This window comes from Callospermophilus lateralis, chromosome 2 (genome assembly GCF_048772815.1).
Source record: "Callospermophilus lateralis isolate mCalLat2 chromosome 2, mCalLat2.hap1, whole genome shotgun sequence".
NCBI lineage: Eukaryota > Metazoa > Chordata > Mammalia > Rodentia > Sciuridae > Callospermophilus > Callospermophilus lateralis.
In genome coordinates, this window is record NC_135306.1 from 16,177,155 (window position 1) to 16,187,618 (window position 10,464).

The window sequence follows — 10,464 nt, forward strand, 5'->3', positions numbered from 1 at the left end:
ATCCTGAGCATCCAGCATTTATCAGATTTATTTTTATATGTAATAAATGTTCACTATTTGTTAAGCACCGAATAAACAAGTTTTCTAAATGTCAATTTTGCTTTAGTCTTTTTTAATAAGGTACATTAAGTGCTTCCCAATTACCTGATATTTCCATTATAAGTTGTGATTGATGTTTCTCTTTTTACTTTAAGCCAGGAATAAACCATACTCTCAGAAAATATTGTTTAGTGAGTATGGCTATTTTACTTGAATCAGCACTTTATGTGTTGTCTAGGTATAGAGGCTCTGGTCTAGATGTCAGATTGAAACAGACTAAAATTGCCCTGCCCAAACCTGGAATTAGTAAGATACAGATGCTGACCTCAGGAAGTCCAGACTTCTTTTAACATGATAAGGAGGTTCAAGAGACTAAGAAGGAAGTGGAAACATGTGAAATTTCCATATTTTATCTTAATACACTCCTCCCCTCTTTTAATAGCTCTCCCCATCCCAGAGCTTCTGGGAGATAAAACCTTTGAGGTATTTCAGTGTCTACTACTTTCCTTCTAAGCAGATTTTGAATAAAATCTATTCTCCTATTATTTCGGCAGCTAGTGTTGTAGCCCAGTCTCTTTTTTACCAGGCAGTATTCGAGTTGTGCAGTAACAAGATGCCCTGGATTTATATAACAGATCTATGAACCAATGCTGTGATTCAATGACTATAATATAAGATTGTTCATTTCAATTCAGTGAGCATCAAGCTAAGTATTAGCAATCTCACCAGCAATCCCGAAATCAGAGAATCTTGATCTCTTAATGCAACAGAACACAATGGCTTCTCCTCCAGGTAAGTGCAAAGACAATAAGCACAACCAGAAGAAAAGAAAGGAACAAGGAAGTGGAGCACAGGAGTTATTTTCAAAGCATGATCTTCTTAAACTAAGAAAGGGAAGGATTTTATCTAGGAACCTATATGCATTCATTTAGGAAAGTACATGTGGGGCGGGGGTGGGGGATGGGGGGGACACATTCTTGAGCATGCTCAGATGAAGGTCATTAAGCACACGTTGAAAAAGGAAAAATAGAGGGTACTTTCTTGAGCAGGCCCAGTTCAGGGTCCTAAGTCACTTGTTCAAAAGGGAGATGATGGACACAAATATTTCTGGACAGAGACCTTAGTATTATATTAAGCAAAGTTTACTTTAGGTCACCTAATAGGATGAGTTTGAGAGATTAAGTGACCTTGGCTGGTTCCTCCTTAGTTTTCCCAAAGAGTCTTGGCTGAAACAAAAAGAACAACTATGAAGCCATATTAATAGTTTTTTAAAGAGGCAGTACCTTTCTTCCTCTTCCCATACCTAGGTATAGCAGTTTACCCCTAAAGGTACCTGCCTCACTTAGCAGCTAACAAGATGCCTACCAAGTTTACTTATTTGGCTAAGTAGAGAGGAGGCCACTTGGTATATCCATCACTAGCATCATTTGGACCAAATTTCGGATAGTGAATATTTTTCTGTTAGTTTCTCCTTTCCCCCCACAGAAGAAGGTTATGAATTCTTTTTCTTTTTCTCACATTTTCCTTTACCTCTTCCTTCTCCCTTCCCTGACACTCTGCATCTCTATTATTTTTTTTTTTAAAGAGAGAGAGAAAGAGAGAGAAAGAGAGAGAGAGAATTTTTAATATTTATTCTTTAGTTTTCTGCGGACATAACACCCCCGCTTGCATGTGGAGCTGAGGATCAAACCCAGGCCACATGCATGCCAGGAGAGCGCCCCACCGCTTGAGCCACATCCCCAGCCCCTCTCTACTCTATTATTAACTGGGACTTGTCCAATTAAAGGGCACAAGGACCTTCATATTTCATGGATGCTCAACAGCCATCAGTTTGGCAGGCCCAAGAGGAACTGCAATCCCTGAGACACAGGCTGCCGGAGCTAACAGGAGAAGACGAGCAATAAAAAGAGTTTGTGAAAGAAATCAATAGGCTCACACTGGCCCCACATGTCCACAAGCATCTTTTTGCTGTTGGAGAATCACTTCTGTGGTTGTAGCCATCATTACTACAGTATTTATCTATCCCTGTCTCCGCTGTCCCATACCTGGCTAAAAGCAGGAGTCTATTTGGCTCTGGTATTTCAAGCTCCCTGAATTCTCTGTACAGGTCTGATTTCCCATTATTTTCTCTTCTTCCCTCACTAGGAGCCAGAGCTACATTGTCTTCCACTTACTGACCAGGAACCAGAAAGACTGTGGAGGTAATTTTAGCATTCTTGGGATTAGGAGGTAGTCGGTCTCAATGATTTTAAAAGCTTAGTCTAAAAAATTTCAAAAATTCCGTGCCTAAATGAACATTTCATCTAAGACTGTAAACTTGCTACTGGCTTTATAAATATGTATTTATTCGACAAATATTTATTGAACACATTGTGTCAAGCATTACTTTATGCTTTGGATTTTATTGATTGCAGCTACCTCTCATGTTAATTTTAGAGAGATCCTGCCTGGTGATTTTTTTAAGGCCCCATATTCCCTGTAGCAGCATTGTCTCTGAGCCTTTTTTTGCCTCCTATTGTCATCTATCTCTATGTTTCTTAAAATATGGAGCAGAGTCCTCTGGCTCAGAAAACCTACTAGAGTGTAGTAGTTAAGAACATGGCCTCTGGAGCTGGATCCTACTACCTTGGATGCCTACCATCTGTGAAATATATCAAGCAAAGCATTTAATCATTTAGAGCAATGCCTGGTAAAATAAGCCCTGAATAAATATTAGCTTTCAGAATCATTCAAAGATTTCATGAAAATACATATACAAAGATGTTTAAACTATGGGCTGAATGTCTACAAGATCATTTGTATTTATTTAATAGTATAGAATCAGACATTTTATACCCTCCCTTTCAGTTTCCTTGTTTTCCTTTTCCTTCTATCAATGACTGGGTTTAAATCTTACCTCACATCTTGAAATATCTATAATTTAGTCATTGTTTAAATTTTCTAAGCCTCAATTTTTTTACATGCAAAACTGGGAGCAATATTACCAGTGCCCCACAGAAATGAAGAATGAGGCAAGAATCAAACAGCACACAAAGCTCAATAAAATGGAGGCTATTATTTGCTAGCGTTTTATAAGCATTGCCTTATGGCATATACCTCTCTAAGCCACACTGTAAAGTAGGCAGGTATCATCATGCCCATTTTACCAAAGAGGAACCTAAGGCTCAAAGCAGCTAAGCACACAATCTTACCTGGTAGGTGGCAGAGCCAGACTTTGAAAGCACCACTTTGTTCGAAATCTGCATACTTTGTCAGTAGGTTAGTTTGCCTTCTAGCTTTCCCGGGGTTTTTGTAGTTAAAATTCACCTGTAATTGAAAAAGAATAAGGTAGAGAGAAAATGTTCTAAAATCAGGTAGCAGGTAGAGAATTCTCAATATTTATGCTCGTCATAAGTGTGATTTATATTTATGACCCACATTCCTACAATACTGCCCAGACAGTTTTTGGAAAGAATATCACATTAAATCCATAACAAGAAAAGTTGCCAAAGTACTTTCCATATATCCTATTCTGTATCTTTAGTAACAGGGTGTTTCAGCTAACATTATGGGGATAATGAAGATTCCATGCAGTTGTATTAACTAACTTACTTTTTAAAATCTTATTTCTTAGACCTTACTTTGGTGCTCTTCAATAATATGAGTCAACTACCAATAAGTGGTAAACAGTAAAGGTCTCTGACATGATGGCACTTAATTTTAAATGAGAATGCAGATAAAATTTAGGAAGGAATAAAAAGATCAAGATGATAAAATCGGACTTTTCAGTACTCATAAACCTAGGGGAACATCAGTTTGAATAACTATTCATACATGGAAATAAGAGTAACCAAGTAAGAGACTAGAACTCCTGGGTGTGGCACATAAATAAAAGAAGAAGGTATTTAGGACACTTTTACATTATCTACATCACTTCTTCCCTTCTCCTAGCAAGCAGAGCAGAAAGAGTGATACTCTACACATGGGGAAGGAAAAGGAGAAGGAAATAAGATGCAGACTTTGCTTGGGCCCCAAGAGTCCCAGGCTACAGTGACCCAAAGGTCAGGCTTACTCCAGCAGGCTCAGGGTCTATACCTATTCCAGTAGACCCCAGTGCCAGACTGGTCAACATGGATTAAGTCTCCAGAACCACCTTTCAGGACTCAGTCTCCTGCCAAGCATATGTAAACTCAGAACTGAGTTCTGTCCCAATGGACTTCAGTTCCAGGCCCAACTCAGTGGACCCAGGCACCAATTCAATCTCAGAACTTGATTGTCCCCTGCCAACTCGAGCTCAAGTCTAGAGTATCAGCTTAACCACTTTGAATCCAGGCTTCAGGATGGCTCCTGGTAATCCAATCAATAAACTGATCCTGATAAATCCAGGTCCAGGCTCAACCTCACAGTACCTAACACCAGACTAGTCTTTCCAGGCTCTAGCACCAAGCCTACATGTGCATCTTGCTGTATAGACTGCTGAGATTCACTGGAAAGGGTGATAGTTAAAGGAGTTTCCAAGACAAAGCCAGGAATCTGGAATAAGTCCCCAGCTCTTCAAATACACAGATAACAATGCATTACCATAAGGATCAAGAAAAATCGGAGAAGGCTATAGTGTATCTCAGTGATAAAGCACTTGCCCAGCATATGCAAGGCCTGCATTGTTCTCTAGCATTGCATGAAAAAATATATAAATACGACAGCACCAAAGGAACAATATAATGCAGAACCAGTACCTAATATCCAGAAATGGATATTATGTGTTGCCTGACAAAGAATTTAAAATAATTGTTTAAAATTATCAACTACCCAAAAATACAGAAACAGAAAAATAGCAAATAACAAAAATAAGGAACTTAACACAAAGACTAAACATTTTAGAAGAACAAATAGAAACTATGAAGGTAAAAATGGAATGAAATAAATTTTAAAAAATGCAACAAAGAGTATCAACAGCATAAAGGATCAAGCAAAGGGGAGAATATGTGAACTGAAAGTTTGATGGGACAGTATCAAAAGACTAAATGCTTGAGCTACAGGAATTAATGAAGGTCAAAGGAACAAAGGGGTACAAAGTATGCTTAAAGAAATAATGCCAGAAATTTCTCCAAAGCCAAGGACAAATATAAATACAAAGATTCAAGAAGGTCAAATGTCTCCAATCAGATTCACTCCATACAAGACTCTACTGAAAAGTATGATAATCAAACTGTCAAAATTCAAGAACAAAGTGAGTATCCTGAAAGCAGTAAGAGGAGAGAAGTCAGTCAGAGAAAAGAAATCATCACCTTCCAGAAAGGATAATAGTGGATTTCTCAGCAGCATCCTCAAGGCCAGCATAAAGGAAGATGATATTATCAAAGTGCTGAAGGAAAAAAAAAATGACAATCAGGAATACTTTACCTAGCAATGTTGTCCTTCAGAAATTAAGAGGAAATAAAGAATTTTCTGGACAAACAAAAGCTGAGGAAGTTCATCATCATCAAAAAGACCTGACTTATAAGAAGTGCTAAAGGGATTTCTTCAACCTGGGAAAAAATAAAAAGGGATGGTAATATAAAAATTCCTGAAAGAATAAAATTTGTTGGTACATGAAATTTTACAGCCAAATTCAGTACATTATGATGAGTGTATGTAGATCACAAGTCTTTAAAATGAAGGCTAAAGATAAAGCTATTTAAATAATGATAGCTATAATAATATTTGAAGGGCTATAAAGTATAAAAATATGTAAATTATGAGATTTAAAGTATAAAATGGGGAGGATGAAGTGTAAGTGGAGCATTTTCTTTTTCAATTTTTAATGAAGTCAAGTTTAAACTGTTAGCAGCCTAAAACAGCCTTTTTAACTACAATATGCATTTTGTAAGCCTTAAAGTTAGAACAAAGTAAACACTACAGCAAAAGCTCAAAAGATCCAAAGTAAGGATTTAAGAATGCTACTTGTGTATATCACTTAATCAAAAAGGAAGACAGTAAAAGAAGAAAGGAAAGAAACAAAATCTACAAAACAACCAGAAAACATTTTTAAAAATGACAATAGTAGGTTTTCAGTTACCAGTGATCATGCTGAGTGTAAAATGTAAGAGTGAAAAGACACAATGGCTAAATGGATTAAAAATTAAAACAATATAAACAAGACTCAACTATATGCTATCTCAAAGAGTCCTCATTCAGCTTTAAGGACTCAACAGACTAAAAGTGAAGCAGCAGAACAAGACATTCCATGCAATCGGAAATCAATACAGAGGAGAATTCCATATAGCAATATCAGATAAAATGGACTTGAAGTAAAAATCTATAAAGAGAGAAAAACAGATTATAAGAGAGTTCGTTCATCAAGAGACTATATCAGATATAAATATATATGTACCAAACATCTGAGCACCTAAATATTAAACAAATATTAGTAGATATGCAGGAAGAGACTTTAATACAAAATTGTAAGAAGCTTCTAAATTCCACTTTCAGCAGTCATCTAGACAGAAAAATCAAATTATAAAACTGAAATTAAACTATACTTTAGACAAAAATGTGCCTAATTGAAAGATATAGAACATTACATCTAAAGAAGCAGAATTCTTTTAAATAGTTTCCACTATAGATTGCATGTTAGGCCACAAAAACTCCATAAAGTACCTTTTTCTGACATAATGATATGAAATCAAATAACAGAAGAAATCTCCAAAAATTCATAAATGAGTAGAAATCAAGCAACATGCTCCTAAACAAGTAATGGATCAAAGAAGAAATTAAAAATAAATTTTATAAATATTTTGAAACTAATAAAAAAGCATACAACAAACAGTTACAGGATGGAGCATAAGCAATTCTAAAAGAGAAAGTTTATAATAATGAATGCCTACTTCAAGAAAAAGAAAAGAGTACAAACAAACATCCTAAAATCACACCCCAAGAAACTAAAAATAAAAGGTAAACAAATGAAAAGCAAAATCTAAAATTATTAGAAGGAAATAAATAATAGAGATCAGAGCAGACATAAATGAAATAGAAACTAGACAAATAATAGAAAATACCAATACAATTGAATTGCTTTTCTGAAAAGATAAGAAAAATTGATAAACTTCTGGCTAGACAAAGAGAATAGAGAGGAAACTTCAAATAAGAATTAAAGACAGATAATGAAACAAATGTCATAGAAATACAAAGGATCAAAGGAGACTACAACAAACAATTATGTACCCATAAATTTGATAACCTAGATGAAAAGATAAATTCCTAGACACTCACAACTTTCCAATAATTTAGTTATCATAAAAATATAATAATCTCAACAGACCAATGATGAGTAAAAACACTGAATCAGTAGTAAAAATCCATCCACCAAAGAAAATCCCAGACATGATGTCATCACTGCTGTATTCTAGTGTTAGTTTGAATATGAAGTGTGTCCCCTACCCTGTAACTCCTGTGTTTATGTAGAAATGTTTGAAGGTAAAATGATTGGATTGTAAGAGTTACAACTTAACCAGTCCTTGTAATTTGAATAGACAAACTAGATGGCAACTGTAGGTTATAGGTGGGAGGCATGGGGGGAGGAGGTGGGTCACTGGAGGTGCACTGTGAAAGGTTTCCTCTTTCCTGAAAGCTCTTCCCTCTTTCCTCTCTCTGCTTTCTGCACCTCTGGTGAGTGGAGCCCCTTTCCTCCTCTGGGCCATTCTGCCACGATAGGCTGTCTCACCTTGGGCCCAGAGCAAAGGAGCCATCCATTCATGGACTAGGACCTTTGAAATCAAAAGGCCCAAATAAACTTTCTTCCTCTAAGTTGTTCTTGTCAGGTATTTGTTGACAGTGACACAAAAGTTGATGAAAACATCTACTAAATATTAAAATAATTTATACAATCTTTTTAAAAAACTCTTTTAAAGAATTAGAGCAATACTACTTTCAAACTCATTTTATGAGGGTAGTATTAGAAGAGGTATTGGGCAAAAGATACAAAATTTCAATTAGACAAGAACAATTGCCGCAGTCTGGCTGGGCACAAAATCACGAGCCACTCACAGCCTTGTAGATTCAAACAGCAATTCTTTATTCCCGATCTCACACCGACACTCTACAATCACGTTCTGGGGAAATCCACGTTCTCTGCCCAAATCCACACCTCCACTAGGCTTCTGTCTCCCCAAAAAACTGTCTGAATCCTGTGAGAACTCAAGGGGAACTCAGGCAGCAGCATACGCCCTATTCCCAGCAGGAATAACCTTCCTAAACCGGGATCGCCCTAAACCCGGATTGTCCTAAACCTGGAACGCCCTAAACCCAGATCCGCCCTGGTCCTAGAGCAAGGTCACCTTACATGCAATGTCACTGCAAAATGTCCTATTTCCACGAGTCCTTCCACTAAGCAACATGGGGTACGCTGGCAAGAAAATTGTCATACCTACTTGGCTAATGGCTCCCAGCATCTCCTCCCTTCTGATTAATTAAACAACAAGTAATGTGGCCTAAAGACCGTGCCTGGTAGGTTGTCCAATTCAACATATGGTTCTTACCCATCATCGGAAAACTGACCTTTAGGCATCAGCCTCCTGTCTTAGGTTGATACCACTGCAACTGGATCATACCCGTCACTGACTACCGGTCCAGCATATAGCCATTGGCCCCCAAATTTTAGACCATCACTAGCAGAAGGGAGGATACAGAAATGCCACGACACCAAGCCAATTGACGGCTCCTTTGGAAAAATTGCATCACTGGTGACACCATCAGCAAAGATATGCCAGCACTACCACAATTAACATGGGGTGCGCTGGCAAGGAAATAAAACTTGCATCACTGGTGACACCATCAGCAAAGATATGTCAGCATTACCACAATTTGCTGCACCAAACGATAGTTACATAGTCCAGGCAAGTTCTGTAAGCAGTTCAAAGCAGAGGATTCTATCAATATGTCCATTTCCTCCTAAAGTCCGTTTCCTCCCAAAGTAAGTTGACTCCTTGATTGAGCATTACTTGTTGAGTTATATTCATTGATGCATCAGTTTATACAGTTTACTGTGATAGCTATCATAGAAGCTGTAGTTTGGTTTTATCTTTGTCTTCACCGGCATTGGGATGAAAATAGGAATTCTGGCAATGATGCTAAAGAGACATTATCCTGAAAAGAATTATTAAATATAATGAAACGGAAAGGTGAAAGTAAACAAATAGATCTGTTAACTTCCTTTAAAAACAATCCTTAACAGCTGTTTACCTGATTTAAATTAGTAAACAAACAGATCTGTTAACCACCTTTAAAAACAATCCTTAACAGCTGTTTACCTAATTTAAATTAAGCCATTTAAATCACATGAATAAAAAAAATAATAATTTGGATCCATTTTCTCATGAGCGCTCCTCATATATGAAATATGGACACACACACACACACACACACACACATACAACACAAAACACAAATGTGCACACAAACGTACAACACATAAGACAATAATAAAGGCCTTGTAGCTTTACCTAGGTGAAATCTCCATTGCAATGTTTAAAAACTCCACAGTCAAAAAATAAAACTGATCAGAAAAACATTAACCTAGGTTTGTATGAGCTCAAAAAATAAAAATAGAACCTTATGATATGGAAAAATGCAATAATAAAATAGATATTGAAAAAAGCATCCTGGTTAATCACTGTCGCAGATGTAAGAATGGCCAAGCTGGAGTTCTGGATATCAGCTGTTATGGATTTGAGTCAAATCATCTTCTTTTCGATCTGTAGAAATTGTTTTAGTCAATCTCTCTGGAATCCAAATCAGCTGCTGTTCTCCCTGTGGAACGCAAACAGAGCCCCGACTCCAGCAATCACTAGGTCAGGACCTTTCCATTGTCCTGTTAGAATATCTTTCCAAAGTACTTTAGGCTTATGTACATTTTTTGGATACATATGTCTTTCCGCAGCACTAAGTCCTGATGAATCCAAATTTAAAAGGTTTAGAGTAAAAAGGGTTATTTTAAGTTTAATTTTGGGGGTATATACCCCTTTACAATTCCCTCTTTTTGCTTTAATAAGTACATTTTAATCTTCTATTTTATCCAATGTTTGACTTTAAACTTTTCTCTTCTACCTTTTTCTATCTAGAATGTCTGTATTTAATAGTTGTCTTAGCTTTTTGCATTTTCTATCTGAAATACCTTTATTTGACATTTTCAACCATTTTGTATCTTAATTCTATCTTCTAGTTTTTATTTTTTTTTCCCTAAGGTTTATACATTCACCCTTAGTTGCTTTTTTTTTTCTTCCTCCTAGTTTTCTTTTGTTTCCTATTTTGTGGGTTGAAAATTCTTGTCTTCTTACATCTTTTCTATCTTTCTACATCTTCTTTATCTTTTTTTTAACTTTCTGTACTTCTGTCTTTTAAGTTTTCCACTTCAAATTTTTAATCTTCTTTACCTAAGTATCTTTTATCCTATTATCTTCCCGTTTTCAT